The sequence below is a fragment of the Anas acuta genome, chromosome 3 (genome assembly GCF_963932015.1).
Source record: "Anas acuta chromosome 3, bAnaAcu1.1, whole genome shotgun sequence".
NCBI lineage: Eukaryota > Metazoa > Chordata > Aves > Anseriformes > Anatidae > Anas > Anas acuta.
Window position 1 is genome coordinate 4,985,075 of NC_088981.1, and position 21,232 is coordinate 5,006,306.

Below are 21,232 nucleotides of genomic sequence, written 5' to 3' on the forward strand. Positions count from 1 at the left end.
GGCATCTCCTCCTGGCTGGCGGCAGCAGGCCGGGACCTTCCTGCCCCGATGCCAGCCCAGTGAGATGAAATTTCTGCGCTGGTTTGGCGCTTCTCACCGGTGGATTCCACTGGTTTTCTGAGCATCATTTTTAGAGCAGTAGCCCGTTCCTAAAGCAGTAACCCTTTGGTTGTAATGGGGTAGATAATAAAGTTTTGCACCTTGTCTGTGTCTGCGTGCATGAGACTGCTGGACACTTTTGGCCTGTGCCAGCCAGCACTCTTGAATGAATCCTGGGCACGGTTTGGGACTTTAAAGCCTCGTGCCACTACTGGCAGGGACGTGCTGCTTGGCCTCGATGCCCTGCAGTGCTTCTGGCCTTGCTGAATGTACTGATACAGCTGTAGCCTTTGAGAACTGCTGATGAAAAACATCACACAATAGCAAAGTATATATATATATATTTTGTTTGTTAATAATTAGTATTTCAGTGGCAGTTGATGCTTTTCTCTTTTGAAATAGTTTTCTTGACCTCACAACAGGTTTGAGTTTCTCTAAATATGAAGGGGAATGATGTGAAATATCTAGTAAATTGAACCAAGGGTAAGAAGTAAGCCACAAATCCAAAACATAGTCCTGCCTGCGATTGGATTTCTTTATCTCATTTTTCCCCCAAGATTTTGCAAAGTTAACTAAGGTCACCTGCCAGTTGCTGGTAGATTTTAGCAGGCAGGCAGTTCAGAGTCAGGGATCTTGTAGCAGTAGCGCTCTGCAAGATGCTGCTAGCAATTATCCCTGGTTCCATTCTGATTTCTATATGTGACCTGAAACACCTCCAACTGTATTGGAAAAAACATTGGATGCTTGCAAAAAACCTTGCCCATTAAATGAAATGCCTCTGCGTTTGCATTTTCTTGATCTAATTTTTACAAATAACCCACCCTTCCAAACTGCTGCTAGTGTTTCCAGTGCTGTTATATCCATTTAATCCTTGCCACCTTTCATTTGTAAGATCATATAGCAATGGCAAAGGCGCATACTACGTGGTACCAGCAGTTGAGCTCACCCTCTGTTGTTCAGCCGAGATGCACAACTCCTGGCATGTTATTCCTCCAGCACCTTGGTATCATCGTCTCCCATCCAGTTAATGCCTGGTGGTTTGCTGACTCGTTCCCAATTTATGGATCCCAGAGCACATTTCTTGAAGAATACAGCAGGGTTGTGAATGGTTGTCAGGAATACTGCAGGGTTTTCTTCTCTGTAAAACATATTGCACCCAGGAGGAGGGCAGGGACTAAGGAAGAATTAGCTTCGGCTGACTGGGATGAAGCTGGAATAAGTGTGGGAAGAGCAGAGCGCTTTGCAGAGATCTTCCTTCCTCTGAAACCCAGGGCTGGCAGCTGAAATCTGCAGCTTGTTTTCTCTCCTATCATTAGGTACAACGACTGGTGGAAAGAAAAAGATTTCTATCAGTATTATAGGAACATTTAGTTGCTTATAATAAAAAACATGTTCTCTGTCTATGTATCATGCTCACCCTATCCTCATTCCTGCCATGACTTCAGTGATCTGAAGGACGTAATGACAAAAAGTCTTCCAGTTGTCTTCACATTGTGCCTGGGCTTGGACGATTTTCACAACTTTCTAACTTTTCAAGCTTTTTTTTTTTCTTTTCTTTTTTTTTTTTTTTATAATTTATTTTCTTCCCTGCTCTTTAAAAATTAAATATCCCAGCCTGTTTGGGCTATGGCAGGTTAAGCTGGTTGCCCCAAGCAAGTCCTCCCAGTCTGCCCTTCACTGTCCAGCCCTGTGCACGGTGTTCTTCTTTCCTGGCTCCTGGGGCAGCTGGAGGTTTTTTGTTTTAATTTCTCGAATGCAGCTGATCAGAATTGCTGTCCATAACCCTTTGCGTGCTGGAGATGGGATGTTACCATGGGCTGACCAGGGAAAGAGCAATCAGAAAAGAAACCAGCCTAGTAGCTAGCTTCCACAGAAGGAGAAAATGTAACTTTTATCTTGTTTTATTTTGCAATCTGTTGACATTCATTGGTAGCATATATGGAGAGATTGTAGTTCCAGGAACGGTCTCCAACTTTATTTATAAGGGAAATAGCAACAGAGTTGCTCATATTGCCCATAAACAGGCTTCCAGGGCTTTGGACTGATGTCTGTTTGTTCCGTGAATACCACGGCTAAAACAAAAATGAAAGTCTCAGGTGGCAGCCAGCTGATGACTTAGTCTCACTGACTGTGTGGGGACCTGGACAGCATGAGAGGGCACAGAGCAGTGCTCTGGGCCTGTGCCTGCTATTTATTCCCTGTGTGATCATCCCAAAGCAATGCCCCTACCTGAGCCGTGCTTCTCCGTGCCTCCATTTCCCTGTGTGCAAAAGGTTAGCCATGATCCCGACTCTTTTTTTTAGAGACTCTTTTTTTTTTTTTTTGGAAAGCGTTTTGACCCCTGCTGCTGAAAAGAGCCAGACACTTCTTCGTGATTGACCCAGGTGCCTGGGATGAAAGCAGGCTGCCTCCGAGGACCAGGCTGCCTTCTTCGGGGCGCGGAGAGCTGGTGTTGCTGGAGGTGCGTGACCGTCTGACGTGTTTACATCCTGGACTGCTGAAGTAATATCTGTAGGCCATCACTTTGGCTTGAAAATTGATTTTATTAGGTGAAAATGAACTGAAGAAATGAACTGCAAGCCCCATTGCTGCGCTTACAAAGTGCGTTATCCAGCCTTATGTGCCCGGACGTAATGAATACACAGAGACCACCTACTTTGAACACTCCTCTGATTTTTCCAGTTTCTTTAAAGTCTAATAATATTGGCGATGCAGGATGAAAGCAATTGTGAAAAGTGAAAAAGTCCTTGTTTGCCTATCCTGTCATCTGGGGTCTGTTTCACTGAAGCTGAAAATGAAGGTAACTTGCCTTAATGCAGCAGGACAGCTTTTAGTCTAATTGAACCATGCATCGGCAAGAACCCAGTATTGAGCCTTCAGTCTCGGGTTAATCCCTTTTATTGGCTTGGGTGCAGGTTGTCATCCCTTCTTATCAAACAAGGACCCCTTTCTTCTCGCTCAGGATCAGGACTAAAAGCCAGTTGAGAAAGAGCTGACAAATTCAAAGCGGTAAGCCTCCCCCCGCTCCGAAACTGCCCCGCGCACCCACGAGGCGCTCTGCGGCACACACACGCTTCAGCTGCAAGGCTCGGGTGCGTTTTTGTTGCTGGGAAGCTCCCTCCCTCTCTTCCTCCCCTTTCAGCTGTGATTTTTGTAGCAGCAGCTTCAAAGTGCACGGACTTGGTTCAATTGTTTTGCCCAGCGTTCGCCGATCAGCATGTCAGATTAAATTTATGGGCAGTTGACCAGTGTTTAGTATTTGAACACCTGCTTCAACCTCCTCGTCTGGCACAGCTCTGTGAGCAGAGGTATGTCAAAGTCACCGATAGCGAGTGCATGGTGCAACTTGGTGATGTTTTCAGAGGAAAATAAAGGTGGCTTTTGGGGGAAAACCAATAAACAGTCCTTTTGTGTGAGGCAGCTGGTCAAGCTGCAGCATTGCAATTGTCCTTTCCGACCTTAAACTCCAGAAATCTACTTAAATCACCCTGACCAAAAATCCCCTGTGTTCGTTAGGGAACAGTTTTACCATGATTATAGATCACATCACAGAGAAATGAATAAAAGGATATACTGTGCGTATTTTCAAAGCAGGCAAAGATTTTTAAATGAATTAACATGAAATCTTCCACAAAGGCTATTCTGTATGTACCTCTAATTTATTCTGTGCTACTTTTTGAGTGTCACTTATTCCAATAGTGTATTCTTTAAACACAGTAGAACTACCAAAAATTCCCACTTTTTGCTTCATCCTCGGTGCCTGCCTTGACCTTTTGAAACAGCTTCTACAATGAGAGCAATATTTTAACAGGTTTTATAACAAGGAGGAGAAGAGGAGGAAAAGTCAGCCTTATTAAAGGTCAGAGCAGCCTAACAGGAGATACAATAAATGAAGATCTTTATGAAGGCCTGAGACCGTCATGCTTCCGCAGCAGGGTTCGTCTCCCTTTCCTCTGGAACATCTGGTCTGTGACTCCCCGAAACGGGATACTGAGCGAGGTGAACCCTGGCTCTGATCCGGTTCGGCGCTTCAGTTCCCCCTTGCACCCTCCAAGCTCCAGCAGTCAGCAGCAATTTGAGGTGTGTGAGAAGTGTGTGACCCAGCAAAATTTTGATGCCTCTGAAAGAATCCGCTCCTTTGTCTGCTTCTGGGAGGTTTGGCCAAATTCTTCCCCTCGTCGCTTGCATCCCCTTCATCCCCTTCTCACTCTTTCCCTGCAGGCGCTCTAAAAGAAAAGCTTGCAATATCTTAAAAAACTTCCTTTCCCTCCATATTGTTCTTTGGTGAAAGCATAGTGAAGCTGGGATCTTTTTTTTTTGTTTTCTTTTTTTTTTTTTTTTTTTTCATACAAAACAGCACAATGCCTGCTGGCCTGGGTATCCGAAATATGGTTTTATTGTTGTGGAAAGGCCTTAATGAGGAAGAAAAAAACCCTATTTAATAAAGTGCATCAAGTGCCCTTGGGAAAAATTAGCACACAATGACTTCTTGTGCTGCCAATTGAAACAACAGATTGGTGTAGTGATAGGCTTTACAGGAAATATTAAAAAAGCACAGATGGCTCAAGTTTACATGTTTACAGTGGAGTTGGAACAGCAGCTAAAACCTTCCAGTGTAGTATAATTTACTAGAAGGTCATAGACCTAGTGGTTAAGAATGAACCTGAAGACTATTGTAAACACACTATTAGGGTTTGTAGAGGTCTAATCCCAGCATTTTTCATTCTTTTCTGCAATATTAGAAGCAACTGGCTGCAGTGTTAGTGAAAAGAGATACTTCAAGCATGGAAAAATGTGACATTCCACTGGCACTTGTGGGGCTGAGCTGTTGCAGGAGCTGGAAGAGGGTTATGCAATTGCTACTGTTACTATGTAATTAGAAGCTCCTTGGCACTAATCGGCGATTCAGCTCACAATGTGATTAAAAAAAAAAAAAAAATACATACTGAAAATGTAGCTAGAAACAAGCTGCTTCAGCAATTCCGGGAGGATTGGCTGTGCCCTTAGGAGCCGTGGTTCACAGCTCTCGAGGACAGCTGGCCAGAGGAGGAGAGACCCCTGGGCTCCGGGGCAAGTCCTCGCTCTGCCAGAGCTTCCTATAAGGCCCAGGCCAAGCTGGTGAGGATCTTCCCCTATTTAGATGCCTAGATGAAATGCTAGAGCCCTTTCTTTATTTGAAAGTTTGCTGCATCTGCAGTGGGATCTAGTAGAAATGTGGCCACAGCAGGTAGCAGGGCTCTCAGCAGGGATGCCTTGAGCTTCCCAGGCATATTTTTCATCATCTGTTGCCTCTTTTGCTTGTTCTCTTTGTTCAGACTGTCAGCAGTTCAGGACAGGGATTGTAACATCCACAATCCAGACAGGAACTGAGTTTTAGGAAGGCCTGTTGCAGTTTGTAGTGGAACAGGTAAAATAAACAGTAAAATAAATAGTGAAAAGGTAATAAAATAGGGTCACCAAATGCATGGGTGAGCCCTTGCTAGCAGAGGACCAACTGCCTTTGATGACAGGTGTCCTTCAAGCATTTGATTGACACGGCTTGTTCCCTACAGAGATTAGCAACCTGGGTTAATCAAGCATCTCCTTACCTTATGACAATTTAATGTGGAACCACGTTCTGCCTCCCCTGCTGTTTGAGCTATTTTGTTTACGTAAAACAATACCTAGCCTGTGGAAATAGGACAAGCAGCTAGTCTGGCCTAGACACCGAATGTAAATCTGAATTGTAGAAAGCTCTAAACAAACACACAACAAAATCTAGCTCGTATTTCCCTTCTCAACCAGTTTTCAAAGCCCTATGCAAAGCAGTTCTGCATTGTTATCGCCTTCTGACAGATGGACAGACTGAGATACAAAGAGATGAAGTGATTTGCTAGAAGAGTGAGAAAGTTCGGACTCAAAAACAGGTTTCTTGATTTCCCAGTCAAATGTTCTGTCCTTTGGACCACAACCACTGGGTTGCAATCAGCAGAGTGCTTATCTGGCATATTTAAATGTCACCAATTTGAAAAAAGACATAATTCCATTTGCTGTCAGCCCAGGAGCAGCTGTTTTTTTTTTTTTTTTTTCCCTTGCACATGTACATGCAAATTTGAACAGGGTTATTTTCATTTAACAAGCTCCTGTAATATCATTGCAATCGCTTGATAGTTAAGTCATGTTAAATTAAAACTGGCTGCTGCTGCCATGTCATCAAATCAACAATACAATAGGTACATTATTAACTGAATATTTACTTTGCAGGCAATTATCTTCCTCATCATAAAGTTGACTTCACCTGGGAATGTTAAAACAGGTGAGTTGAAGCTGGAGTTCTCAGCTAATCTGGTGCTGATCTAGATGGCAATATCTCCATGTGAATTTTACCAAATGAAACCTGCATGACTCACCGTACAAAAATCCCAACCAATAACATGAGCTCATTAAACACAAATCAATCACCATAGCAACTGAAACCACAACATGTCAAGGAGTACTTCAAAAACCAGGAAATTTGGGTGAAAGTGCCCACCATGTGCAGCTTTTCAGGCAGAGCTCCTTATTGGAGGTAGTAAAGGGCTAGAGCAGATGGTGAGGGTTGTTCCAGGACAGGTGAGTGTGGCAAGCCTCTGACAAACTAACATTTTATTTACTAGGCAATCTCTTCCCTCACCTTGTAGCAGAAATCTTTTCAGGAGTCAGAAGCCTGGTTGCGAATCTTGCAATTGAACATCTGGTGGTATTTTACATCTCTCATTTCTCTGCTGGAGATGGTGCATACCTGATATATACCACATCAGAGTCTGAAAACACTTGTGTCTGTGTGCAAGAGAGAGAAGAGGTGTATAACACATGGTTGCCCTTTCCTGGGTCAGAAGGAGAAAGGAGTCCAGCTGCCTCAAGCTAAGGTCAAGAGCCAAGCACTGATCATTAGTTCTCTTCATTCAGCAAGTCTGTGCTGATGTTGAACACAAAAGTGAGACCATAGGGTTGAGCTCAGCGCCGCTTTGGCCTCGTGCAGCCTTTCTGTGCCTGCTCTCAGCTTGTTCTGGGAATTCTGCCAACCAAAATTCCCCGCTCACTGTGTGAGTAGCTTTTCAAACATCTCAGCCTAATCTGGGGGTGTACTATGCCACCATTTCAATTAACAATCTTCTATGAATCCGAAGTTCAGGAGGCATTTCAAGTTGAGTATCTCGCAGTTGAACAGGTTTTCTCTGTGGAAGCTCGTGTCCCAGTTGTGAGAATTGCAGGGCGTGCACTGGAGAATGTCCCAGATTGGAGCTCTGAACATCTTCTGGGTCCTAGGGTCAGTGTCATCACCCTGGCAAATTTGGTGACTTTGCTTTGCACATCAATTGAGTGCTACAGGTCATCAGGAGCTTCAGCTAATCTGCGTGGGATTTATTTGGTTTATACTTATGGGTGTATGCAAGAGGAGAGAGAAAGAGGCTGAAGATCTGTGATTCTCCTACTCGCTTCTGACCTGGGAAGAGAAAGCTTTAATACCAAACTCATATTGTGATGTCCCACGGGAGGCAGCGTGCCTCACCAGGGTCTGGTTGTGTCTCAGGGACGTGCTTCCCAAGTAGTTTGAGCTCACTTAACAATGATCAGTGTTCACAGCATATTGTAGGGCTGAGAACTTCCCCACTGGTGAAAGCAATCCTAATGACCATGAGGGAAGGAATAGGGAGAAACTTTCTGTTCTCTACTGCAGCAAATGACGTTTTCTACTAATTGCAGTGGGATCCAGACTGGCTCATGCTGTGGCTCTACTGCTTCATCCACTGAAGTTACACGTGCAGTGCACACATGCGTATATAAATGTATACACGCACAGTTATGCAAGTTCAAAATCCTCTTTTGCCAGTTAGCAGTAGCATTGGTTTCTAAAAAGAAATATGCTGTATGGGACCCCAACAGTCTCTAGGTATGTGTGTTTGTATGGGCTGGGGCTCCACGTGATGCGAGTCAGTGCTAGCTGTTGAATTCAGAGATGAATGGGAGCTGAGGGGGAACCGTTGCTATTTATAGCACAAGCCCTTCTGTGTTCTAGGTTTTCATAAGAACCTAAAATAAATTACAGTAAAAAAAAACAATGTTAAAGCTGTTCAGCTAAGGGACTTCTTAGGCAGCAAATACCAGTGTTAAAAGTGCTTTAATTTCTGAGAAGAAAGTGTAACAGGAATCACTGATCGAGAACTGAGCTCGACAAATTCAAACGAGTATGTTGTTAAATTATAATGTTAGCTGGAGGCAGGTGTAGCAAACCACCAAAGCAAGGAGTGGATTTGCCTTGTGAAATGGTCCCTTCTTCAAGAATGAATGGTTTTTGGGGGCGGGGGGGCAGGATATTCTCAAACCAGATGTGAGTTAGTGGATTTTGTGTAGAAAAACTGGCCTGCGTTAAACAAAAGCTCAGGACCAAATGATCTAAACCATCTCTTCTGGCTCTTAAGTGTGTGGACCTTCCTATATGTACATAAACCCTGGCACGATGACTTCTTGAACTCAGCTGTGTCTTTGTGGTGCAATAATTATTAAGTGAAAGTTTCTCTCCATGCATAAGAATGCTAAAAATTTCTTCGTATTAGCTGTAGGTATGAATTCAAAATGAGGCCAATAACCTACTTTAAACTACTGGTGAACAATCTCTTTCAGGAATAAAACTTACCTTAATTCAACCTAGCTTAATTCTCAAAGTGAAGGAATTGAAATCTGTCTGAGGTCACAAACTCGGGAGGAGTCTGCTTTCACAGGGTTTTAGCAGAGCTGAACAACCTGTGTTAATTCAAATTAATCCCTCCAGTGTCCCCGTGTAGACAAGCCCGTGGTTCTGATGCTCCTCTTGTGTGTTTCACAGTCTCTACACCGAAGCTAATATTTTCCTCATCTCTTTTGGGTGATGCTAAAACTCCGTCCTTTATCTCGTAGATGACTGTTATGTTAAATGCAGAATGCGTTAAATTGGATGCCTCACAGTTTGGATGAAATTTGTTACTTCAGGGCTTAACATTTCATCTTGGCTTATGATGAGGAGGATGAACGCTGATAGGATGTTGTCTTCATTCTCCAGGAATGCCAAAGAGGTAAAAACGGTGTCTTATTGAACATAGTTTAGACCACACACACAAGTTGTTGGTCTTGCTGTATATATTTTATATATCTGTATATATTTAGAGAAAGATGAAATTGCAGGAAGAGTACTGACCAAGTAAGTAAGGCTTTTCTACTGCGGCTTAAAGTTCAAATTCTCTTTCTGTCATGTAATTCGCGTGTGAAGTAAAAGATGATAATCTTGCCCCAAACCTGTTAAAAGTTAAAAACAATCGTTTTGGACAGAGATTGTCTCTCACAGTGTGCCTGCACAATATGTACAAAAATGAGAGTATATAAAGAGAGGCTCACACCTTTTGTGGCTCTTAGTACTTGAGACTTCCGAGAATCTGTCTAAAAATCTGGAAGAATAATTGCATTGTGTCGGGAAGGGAGAGGACTTTTGGTTTCCCTTCTATTCAGCTGAGCCAAAGTCCTCACGGGGGGGGGAAAGAATTGTCCCTGTGGCCATCAGTGGCTGCCGCTGGTGGGCTCGGACACCTCCAACCTTCCGCGTGGTTTCTCAAGGAGTTACGTGCCTTCAGCTTTCAGGTGCTGTTCTTACACTTGCGTTTCATGTGTAGATGTTGAAACGTCACCTTGAATGCTAGATCATCAAAAAATGTCATCTGTTTTTCTGCCCCTGGTTTGGACTGCGATGTTACCTCACTAGATTAAATTTCAGTGCTTTCTTTAGAAGAAGTCATGTTAACTTGCCTCAAGGGACTGGAAAATTCAAGAATAAAAATCTGCCAAGACTGTTTAATGCAAAGACACCATCTGTGGCTCAGGAAATTCACAAATCACAAATCCGCAGATGCTGGGAGAGTATTCGGGCTAGATATCACTGTATGTATGCTCTGACTATTTTGCTGTTCTCTAGTTGCCTGTTAGTGGCAGGGGGCAGAGTCAGGGGTTAGATGGACTCCTGCTTGGGCTTGCGACACTGTTCTGATGCTGAAATCAGCTGCAGCAGACTCGAATTTGAGCGGACATTCCTGGTACCCCGTGTGCCTGTAAGTGCTTGTATATAGATGGTGGTGATGGTGTTACAGTCGTCATTTTTACTTTTATGATCTCCCCCTACAGTCCCCGCCGAGGTCCGTACCAGGTGCTGAACAAGTCTCTGCAACAACGGGCTTTTAGCCAAAGGGTGGTGTTTTCAACCTCATTTGAAGATCTGAGAAATGCTTGCGCCACTGAATCCCTGAGACCTGCATAAATCTATCCCAAGACTCAAGGCAGATGTAGAGCAGGTAAAAGAAATGGGAACCGAAGTGAAAGGATTTGTCCACTGTCACAGAGCAGTTCTTGGCACAGCTAGGCATGGAATTCAAGTTCCTTTAGCCTTAACGTGCTGTCCTGTGCACTGTGCAGTTAGTTCCTCCCCTCACATCTACCTCTTCACAAAAACGTTACTGTAAAACAAAAACATTTTAAAGCTTTGATTCAAATATTTCCCCTCTGCGAACACCAGTTGATGAATCAGAATAGTAAGCTGTCATTTCCAGCCCTAAATCCTACATGTTCTGGCAGTTCCTCTGTGAAAGACAATAGCTTAGGACATGTAGTTGCAGTGATTTCCGTTCTTGACCACTTTTCATCTCTTTGGTGATCAGAGATGCTCTCTTTAACCCTAGCTGAGCCTCTGAATATTCCCTCTTCTTTATAGCAGGGCTCACTGCTTTCTCATGCTTCTTTGAAGGCATGATTGAGTTAAATCACCTATAAATCCTACTCAACACAGTATCTGTTTCAAGGTAGTGAAATATACATTTCACAACATCATTCTGAATCATTAGCTGGTGCTGGGAGAGAGGAAGTATTTCAATCAAAGCTTACAAGCATTTTGTCTTACATTTGCTTTTTGACAAGACCCCAAGGGGCTGACTTTTGTCTTGCTAGTGTCAGATGCATCACACGGTACTCAGAAGTTAGGATGAAAAATTCTCTCCTAGGATTGATCAGAAATCACAGATGCAATGGGATATCTGGAATTGGAGACGTTGAGCACGGGTAAGTAGCGGCCAGCTGTATCGCTCTAGGGAAGAGGATCCTAGTCCAAGTACATTGACCATATATAGTAGAAATAGACTGGAGTTCTATTAATTTGTAAGAGTGACTGGCTCTCGGCTGTATTATGATGGAAAGTGTATTTTGTAAGAGCATGTTACCTGTATTACTACTATTACTTTACAAATGGTTTAAAGCTATTTAATAATCTGCTTTGAGCATCTGAATAACGATAGGGAATGTGTTTTCCTGGGTGATTCTGCTATGAAGGCAGTAACTCCTCTTTGAAACCAAGCATATTTAAAACAGAATGATAATTTGTAAAGATATAATCAGAGGCTTTGCCAACAAATCCTCGTTGCTAGATGTAGGGTTTTTCAGGTCAAGACCTTTTTTCCTGTACAGTGCTGAGCCCTCTGGTGGTGTTTAGCAAACAACAAATGCAGTGTGGACCCTGTAGGACTCAGCCAAATTCACCTCGGGTGTAATGGCCTATGCAGGATGCACCAGGGTTGAACTGTGACCCCCTAAGAGAGAAGTGAAGAACCAGCTGCCTCCTGTAGCTGACAGCACCTGGCTGTGCTATTGCTATTCAGACAGTAGCTTGGGCGTAGGAGAGCGTGGCGAGGGACAGAAGACAGACCTGTTGTTCACCTTCTCCTAATATTGGTCCTTGTTTGGTATTTTTCTTTTTTTAATGTATCTTTGGAAAGCTTCACAGCTGTCACACAGCTGTCATGTAGTTGGTCCAGCATCGCTTCTTACCCCTGAGAATTGGATCTGCTGCCATTGCTTCACTGCGTCTCAGCGTGAGCAAAGGCACCCTTCTTCCTGTCAGATACAGCAAAACAATCCTTACCTGGTCCTAGCTGGGGACACTTTCCTGCCTCTCTTTCTTTCTTATGGCACACGACTGGTTTCAGATGACTGCAGTGGATCAGCACGTACAAGTACCAGTGTGTCAGCGTGCAGCGGAGTCTCTGCATGCTGCTGCTCATAGCCGTGTTTGTTTGTGATGGAGATAAGTGAAGGCTGAAAACGGGAAACAATAGGGAGGGGAATGCTGATGAGAGATGATAAAGAGTTACATTAACACTTCTTGCACACAGCTTTATGTTGAGTTTGCAAATTTGGAAACTTGACTGCTGGTAATATTGGATACTTCTGTCAAACGAGGGCAGGGCGATTTATCTTAACAGGCCTGCCTTGTGTAATCGCCTCCAGGAAAGGAAAGGCAGTAATCCGTGCTACCTACAGTAGTGCAGAGCAGCAGCCAGCGCGGTGGGGTCTGGGCCCTGAACGGGCTTTCTGCAGCACCTAGAGCTTCCCCAGTTATTTATTAGCAACTGTCATTAAATCTCTGTCTTCTCCGTGCCATGTCTGAATGTAGTTATTAAGAACTTGGATTATGTGCCGGGCAAGCTGTTGATGTAAGACACCTCTGTGCACCTGTCCACTTAGGAGGCTGATCTTATATCGGTCTTAACTTCAGGAAGTGGCTGTTCCTAATAATTTATTGAGTGCTGACAGCCTGTTCTTTTCTGTCCAGAATACCTCCTCCCTGTGAAGGCTGCATACTGAGTAAGGCAGACAGTGCCCTATAAATCACGATCAAATGCAGCCATGCTGCAGTGATTCAATATGTGATTCATTTAAGATTGGAGGGGAGGAGGAGAGATGGGAAAAGATGGGATAAAAGCACTTTCCTGAAGAATGCTAAGTGGAGATCACAGATTATTTTCAATTAGATTTGCTGGCATGCAGCTTTTGCAAGCAGGCAGGAACTGGTAGTCATGTGAACCGTCTGCTTTATTCACGGGAGCAGTGCTTAGATGTCCTTCTCGAGAGCTACTTAAAAAGCAGTTCTGTTTATCTGCAAAGGAAAAAAAAAATATAACGTTGCTTTGCTTTTCAGCCCTTAGGTTATGTCTATTTTCACCAAGGTCTTGCTAAGCATTTGTTCTTGAATCAAAAGGCATTTTCGATTGATGAGAGCAATTAAACAATTTGGAGGTGGCTGCCTGTGTTAGGTCTGGCTCGAAGGATTTTGGTGTCTCTCAGAAATTCTATACTGAGAGGTTTCTGATGTGTGTCAAAGAACTCAATTTAAACTCCGGTTCTGGGGCAGGGTGTGTGCGTGTGTGTGTAATGACACAGGGGAGGAAGTCTGTCTTTCAGCCGCGCTGTCTGAAGAGGTGTTCAGAAGACTCCGCAGCTTTTGTCAGCCTCGCTTTCTTGTGCGAATGACTTCAGAGTTCAAAGAGACTGCTGCACAGACCTACCTCTGAGATAGCGGTCCCCCTCGGGGGCAGCAACCAGCAGCCTTTGTGGATGATGACTGACTGCCTCTCCTGGCTGGCGTGGCAGGAGTCAGTGGGACAGCTGTGAAAGTACCTGCGAGGCAGAAGGAACGCAAGGTTCGCGGTTTGAACCCGAGGCGTGTCCTGGGAAGACTTGAACCCTGTCGTGCCCAGCTCTGGACAGACGTGGAAGCAAGGTACAAAATGAGCAAAGAGCAGGGCCCTCCGGTGTGGCAAGCTGTTTGCCCAGAGGGCAGAGGGTTTCCTAGGGGGTCTCCTTTGCACTCTGTGCTGGCATAGGCACTGGAGGTAAAGTTTTAAAGCATCTGCGTGCCTTGGAGGCTGTAGGTGACTGATGTGATAGCTAAAACCAGGCAGCTGAAGCTCCACTCACATCTTGCTTTTCCTGTGCCTACATGAGCATTGCAGGTGTGCTGAACGTCTGGGCTGGTGGGAGACAGGGCCCAGTTAGCTCCTGCCTGGGCAGCCTCGTGGCCCTGAAACCAGCAGGGCGTGAAGAAGTGCAGTGCTGCAGCCCTGGGGCTGTGGCCCAGCTCCCTTTCTAGACCTTGAGTCGAGGAAATCCAAGCTGCTTTCGGCCTGCGGGGGTGCCTTGCAGGTGGTCTCCTCAGGGTGCCCATATGGACAAACGCCGCTTCCCCACGAGCTCTGTGCAGGTGCAGCCGTGCTTCTCTTTGGGTCACGACTGAACCTGTGAAGTGGATCTTTCTACCACTGCGCTTCAGGAACCTTCCCGGGGGTCCTGGGTTGCTTTTGGATGAGACCAGGCCACGAGATGTGCAGATAACAAACCCCAAATGCTGACAGGCAATCTGTTCATCGGTTGGGTTTAAGGCCAGGATAGATCTTAACAGTGTTCTCCACAGACCCTCTTGTATTGCTCCGCAGCATTTGCTAACGTAATGGGAGCCTCAGGCTGGTCTTACAGGCGGCTCACAGGTGCAGTGTATGGACCCTGATGCCTAGGGTGCTTTTCAAAATGTCATCTATTTCCAGATGTATTCCAAACCAACATAAATCGGATTTTGCGGTGGTTTCTCAGCTCACCAAGCTGCAGCAGCATCACTTGGGCTTGCAGAGGTATAAACAGGGTGAGGTGAAGCTCAGCTGGTATCAGGGAGGTGGCCAGGTGGGATTTTCCTTTGGGGGATCCAAGACACCACCTGACAGGGGAGATGTCAGCATGCCAGCCCCGTGCCGTGACCCCAGCTCGGGCTGGCAGGTTCATCTCTCCTCAAGAGGGCAGCAAGGCTTTAGGGAGGGCACCTGGACCGTGAACCTGCAGCCCCTGAAGAGAACTGGGGTTATTTTAGCAAGAGGCTTTCACAAACAGATGGATGTCCAGCAGATGCCACAGATTCATGTCAGGATCATCTCTGGCATCTAGGTAGCTCACATTAATCTATCTTTATACCATTTTTAAACCAAGCTTCACTGCAGCAATAACTGGAGTTTGTGCAAAATGTGTTGGCTGTCTGTACAGCTGGGTGGACGGGAGTCCCTAATACAAAGGCGTCCCAAGATTTTCAGCAAGGGAGAAGTCTCCTTTAAAATCAGGGCACCAAGAGCGACGTAGAAATGGGTAGTTTTCATCTGTGAGTCACCAGCACATGTCAGCTTGGGTTCCTCTCCCATTTCCAAAAGCTTCCTGGTACTGAATTCTACCAGCTCGTCGCATGCTGCTGCACCCCAGCGAAAGGTGAGGTGCTGCTCGTATTGTTCACCCAGACACACAACACGACGTGCATCGACATATCCCAAACGGCGAGCGGCAGCCGTGTGAATTCCCAGCGCTCAATATACTTGTCAATGCACATTTATTCGCACTAGGCTTGGAACTTAGGGTTTAATTAGGATTTATTAGAGGGTACATGATACTCTGAACAGAAAATACGATCTAAACTGATGAGGGTTTTGTTTAAACACACACTCGCACACACACGTTTGAATGTCAGGCTCTCATTCAAGTTCTTGTCCTCTTCTGGATAAGCCAATATTGTTATCTTTTCTACTGAATCAGAGAAAAGAATGGGTTGGTTTTCTTTTTCTTAGTCAAAGTATATTTTAAACAAAATAATTGGAGTGCTGCTAGTTTTGTGCCTCAAGGCAATGACTGTCAGAAAAACAGTCTCAAGATGTCTTTTTTTTTTTTTTGTCTTTTTGAAGAACATGCTGGGCAGTGAGGCAGAGGGAGCAGCCCATCCATAACTGTGAGCGCGGGGCAGCCGGTGCTGCGGGGTGCTGCTGGTGTTGGTACCACCCAAATGCTTGGGTAAGTCAGAGGTAGCCCTGGACACCCTTGTGCAGTGAGGTCCCTGCGTGGACACGAGGTGGGGCAGGTTTGGAAACACGTCGTGCTTTTGGCCTTTTGCACAGCCATTCCTTACCCGTGGTGTGGTTATGCCAGCTCAAGCCAGCCCCTTCCCGTGTGTGCTCTGCGTGTGGGAACAGGAGGGGAGATGGCTGGGGATGGGAGAAAGGGTGGATCAGTGACAGAGGCTACTGCGGCACGTCCTGATCAAGAGAAATACTTCACCTGGGCAAGGAGAGGAAAAGAGGGAGCTGGCTATATCTCTGCTAATAAATTAAACAATGTGCAGGAATGTTCCTGGGCCGGGAGCGTGACTGCCCGCCCTGGTGAACTGTTCGAACAGTCCCTGGCGAGGCTTTGGCATGTGCCAACCAGCGCTGCCCCGGGTAGTTTTCGAGTACGGTTTGGCAGCAGGCGAGTTCCTGGGACCATCCTCAGTCGGCTGGTTGCATGCAGCCTCCCTGTTTTGAAGGCGAAGGGTGTTTACTGGCGGAGGCTCAGCCCGCTCCGTGCCAGCTGGCCTCCGTGCCCAGGAATGTTCCCAGGCACACTTAATTTACTTGTAGAGATGTTAACAGTTAGCATCTCTCCCCACATCTCACATCGCCGTGCTAGACTAGGACTGTGCTGCTTGTCCACAAGCTTTTTTTCAGTGGTGCCTCCTGCCGTGCAGGGCGTTGGGTCTCGCGCTGCACGTGCGTGAAACCCCATCAAGGTGTCTTCTTCCCTGGGAAGTCCCACACCGGCCACAGCTCCGTTTGAGATAGGGCTCCAAATAACACTGCTTTCGGGACTGACCTCCCCCCTGTTGGTGGTTCCTTTCAGTTCATCATCTGTCTAGCTTGCCCTGCCACTTTTTCTTATTTACTTCTCATTAAAGTTGCATTTGCTTTTGGCATTGTTGCTTTCTAAAGGAGGAATCCCAACTCAAACGTGGAAAACTCTCACTGATTCTACAGGCAGAGGATTTTGCTGCAATTTCCTATGTCTATGAACGCTCTGTATTACTGGTTGTTTTATTTTAGATGTATGTCTTGTATTCTTATTACTTATTTTCTTCCCATATTTCTCAGACTTTTTAAGTCCCATTGTATTATTCTCTTATTTCTTTGCTCTTTGCAGTTCTTTTCCTCCACGCGTCTCCAATCCATTTCATTACGTAAGAAGCCTTTGACATATTCATGATATAGTTACTGAAAATGTATTTTCAGTCGTTCTTTAGGTCAACACTGATCACAGAAAACAACAGGTCAATTGGAAAAACATAATTTTCGCATGGCAATGTCTGCTTTTGAACTGGTACAGTGAACAATATGCTAGGGTGCCTAGAAGTGTATGATTTCTTCATTAATGATCTGGAAGAGAATAGAATATATTTTGGGATTGGCAAACACTTTATATTCACAGACCAAAAAGATTAGTTTATGCTTCAGTGATATTCCATCAGATTTATGAGAGCTGTTACTTATAGCTGAGATAGTCACAAGATTTTGTGATGAGAGCACTGGTGTGTATTCTTTATTAGGTGTCCATACCCAGTCTTTGTTGGAGATTTCTGTCTCTAAGCCAAGACAAGCCAGGCATTTTGGTTCATTATAGTTTAATTGTTGTTTTGAGAGTTTTGTTGTTTATTTTTGAAACCTGTATAATGATGTCACGGGTGGATAATGCTGGGGGTAGCCACTTCCCAAAAATGCTGAGAGAGAAGACTTATGCTAAAGGTTATTAGCTTTGTCCTGTATTTTTAGCTAAGAATTCCAGCAGTTGCTCTTTGAGAAAGTACTGATTTCTGTCATATAGTTCCTGCAAATAAATCTGGCTTTAATACTTAATCTTACTATTTCATCACATGTGTTTATACTCAGTCACTCAAATGCTTTCCGTGGCTCTCCTCTCACTTTCAGTGCACACAGGCATATTTCAAGAAATCTGCATTGTTTTACCTGGGGGGTTCTCCGAGATTGTACTGACTGGTGTGTTTCCTTGTAAAAGATTATATTCATTGAAGCTTTTGGCTCTAACTATGAGAGAAAAGAAAAACAAACAGTTTATAGACTTCTCTGAGGGGCATGAAAGAGCTGAAGCCAGTGAACTATTTTTTATTAAAAAATAAGCAGCTATGTGGCATGGTGGCAGCCTCCTTGGACACAGAGCTATCACCTTCTCCTTCCGTAGTCCAAAACGGTCAGGACAGGCATATGTCCATATCCTCCCTCTTGATTTATTTTGCCCAGTTAGAGAATAATCATAAAGCCTTTTATTCGCAGCAGAACAGCTCAGATTGATGTAGGTGACTGGCACATAAGTAACTGATCTGGAGTGATTTTGCAGTAAATAAAGCAGCAAGTAGCCCCCCTGTGTGTCTGCAGTACTATTACTATATTCGTGACAGACCGTGTGTTTGAAGGTAAAGCTGCCTCCTGGTTTTTTCACTGGGAGTTGAACATCTGAAATGCTTTTGGTATTAAAAACTCAGAAAAACAGTTTCACTTGGATAGAAGATGACAGTAGTTCAGACCAGCTGCATTACCCTTGTTTTAAATTCTGGTGTTGTATATTCCAGCCAGCACGCCATATATCCATTGTGATCCAGTCTCCTAATAGGCTTTGATGGATACATCTCCTCAGTAAAGACAGAAACAGTTGAAAAGCATGGTGTAATGCACGTCTCCCACATCTTCTTAAGACGTCCACTTTATTCTCTTCTGGACCACCAGCTCCACAGCCGAATTAGCCACTGCTAAGAAGAAAAGGCCCATGGCCTGAAGGAAAATTTTATGGCTTAATGAAACAGTTAGAAAACAAATATTAAGTTCTTAATGAAATAAACGAAAATGAAAAGCACGCAGTCGTCAGTACTTTATGATCCATGAATTCCTTTCTCTTGCCCTGCAGAAAGCACATGTTCTGCTGTAGCTGAGGCGATTCTACTGAAACTATTGGCAAATCTTTTATTCAGTGTAGTGGTGCAGGATCAGGAATTTGAAAAGGAAGCTAGGAACAGAAATGGATGGGACCTGCTGAGACAGAAATCCAGCCTGCTGCTATCATAGGTTCTGCATCATAAAATCACTTCCATAAACTTTTCAAACCGCCATCGCTGATTGTCAGAGTTCTTTGTCCTCACAGCTCCCCTTGGCAGGCTGTTCTGGTGACTCACCTTCTTCTAATCTTTTTGCCCAAATTAATTCATGGCTGTAGATGCCGCTTTGTTCTTGAGCCAATATTCTTCTTTATTTTGCATGGATCTCCTTTCTGCTGTGCATCCCTCTGACACACATGGTGAGAGCAGCTACGCTCCCCCTGCTTTTGCTTTGGAAGCCATAACAGCCAAAGTTTTCTTGTCTTCTGCCATGGGACAGCACTGTGATTGTACAAGCTCCTTTGCCCTGTCCCTTGTAACATACACTCTACATGTTACAAAGAACAGCAAACAACTAAGGGAATGACAATGTTAGTGCCACTTTGGATACCACCCCCAACAAACTCTGATGCTGCCAGCAAGAGAGAAATGAACAATGGTGTCTCCCCAATATCAAAGCAAACCCATCGGCTGCAGAGTTCTCTAAATGACTTTTGTGTCCAGCTCTAGTATTTCTGGGCAGACCCTGCCGTACAGACATCGGGAACTACATCGCTACTGCACGTGGGGGATCCTCTGCCAGCTGGATCACACCGCTGACATAGGGCATAGGGATGTGATTTGAGTGGGAACTGTGAGTGGTTGCAACATTTCCATGGTCTCTGTAATTCAGTGTCTTCAGTTTTTCATCACTAATGTCACCTTTCTCAGTGTTTTCAAGATAATTATGATTCCTTTATCCATTGAGTTTGTAAAGTCTTCGAGGCAGAATCTGCCACTTTCTGTGGGCAAATTCATCACTGAACACAGAAGAATCATGACAGCCAAAGGTTTTTAGACAGAACTGTAATGTGAGTAATTGTCATTAGATGAGCACTTTCAAAGGAGTCCTGTACAAATGATTTCATGGTTTTGCTAGCTAAGTGCCCGTGTACCCAGGTAGGCTCAAGTCAAAGTCTTTCGACCTCAGTATGTTTGAGCGAAGCCTTTATTGATGGAAATTTTCATGGAACACATTTTCTCATGGAAATTTAATTTTCTACATTCAAAGCTGTATTTCTTGCAGATGAAGTGAGTGTGCTTGTTCATTGTGAAGATAACAATACAGCCAATGAATTGCATATGCCTGAGTAAGCTCTAAACACACCAACCTAACATGGAATATAAATCTAAATGTCTTGCACATGCTATGCAAATTCAGGAGTCTTCAATAGGGCCCTGTTTCACCAAGGAGCTGATTCCAGAAAAGTCTGAAAAAGCAGTGGAATAACTTTAACATTATTAACCCACATAAAGACTCCTGAATATAGTACAAAATCACTCATGTTGATATTGGCTCCCCCCCGGAAAGAAAAAGAGATCAAAGTTTTTTTTTCCCCTGAAAATATTAGCCTTGAGTTTGTTTTCAGATCTTTAATGTAAAATTGCATTTACTTTCTATGTTTTCAAGACTGAGGCATTATTGTTACTCCAGTTCAGTAGGCCTTTTATAATCAGTTCATATACTCGCATTTATTTAGCGACTTCTGAATGGCAGATGATTTTCCCTACAGAAATGGAGGGTCTTTTTAAACCTGGAAATATCTTCAAGAATTGCACCTTTACGACTATTCATGGACTTGTTTATAAGGTTAGAACCCCATAAAATATTTAGAAGTTGTTTAATTGGTAAGCTAACGCTGAGTTGAAATAAATCACTGAATCTTGATGATTTGTCCATTTTCTCTTCTAGCATATTGTACTTTTTATTGCATTGTAATATCGGGTTATTCAAATAAACAAGAAGAGGAATACTCATTTCAACAAGAGCAGAACTAGAATTGTTATTTGAAAAAAAGAATATTACACATTGTCTTTCAGTGTTACAGTTTCAAAATGGTGCTTGAGTATTCCTGTCAAAGCAGAGAGAATTATACTGTGCCTTAACAGGGTATGTGTTTTAATATCTGCAGGAAAAAACAAACAAAAACCAGCCCACAAAGTAACCTCCTGTATCTTCTCTTGAGTTTGTGCTTTGTATCTGTGTTCACCAGGGACCACACTGACTGGGCCTTAGTGCAGCTTTGAGAGATGCATTGCAGCTGACTAATTCACTACGACTCAGTGCATTTACACTCCCTAGGCAGGCCTTTACATGATGCAAAGAGATATGAAAAAAACTTTTCAATTTCATTTTTTCTAGCTATACATGTTAATTCCTTTACCTACCAGGACTGGGTGGGAATACCTTTATCTTAAATTGTTGGTGCTGCATCCTGGGTGCATCCTGATGCCCCTCCTGAGAGCAAACAGCTCGGTCCAAACTTTGGCTCTTTGTTCCTGCCTAAA

At 44.2% G+C, this 21,232-nt stretch overlaps 1 protein-coding gene and 1 long non-coding RNA gene across 3 annotated transcripts in view; both read left to right on the plus strand.

The window, feature by feature from the left end:
* The window catches only part of BMP2 (bone morphogenetic protein 2), a 203,896-nt gene that overhangs the window by 63,784 nt on the left and 118,880 nt on the right, over positions 1–21,232 (plus strand). The window lies entirely within an intron of this gene.
* Positions 8,802–13,693, plus strand: LOC137852947 (uncharacterized). The gene is made up of 3 exons (XR_011094084.1): positions 8,802–9,170; positions 10,267–10,433; positions 11,136–13,693. It is a non-coding gene; the product is annotated as an uncharacterized lncRNA (long non-coding RNA).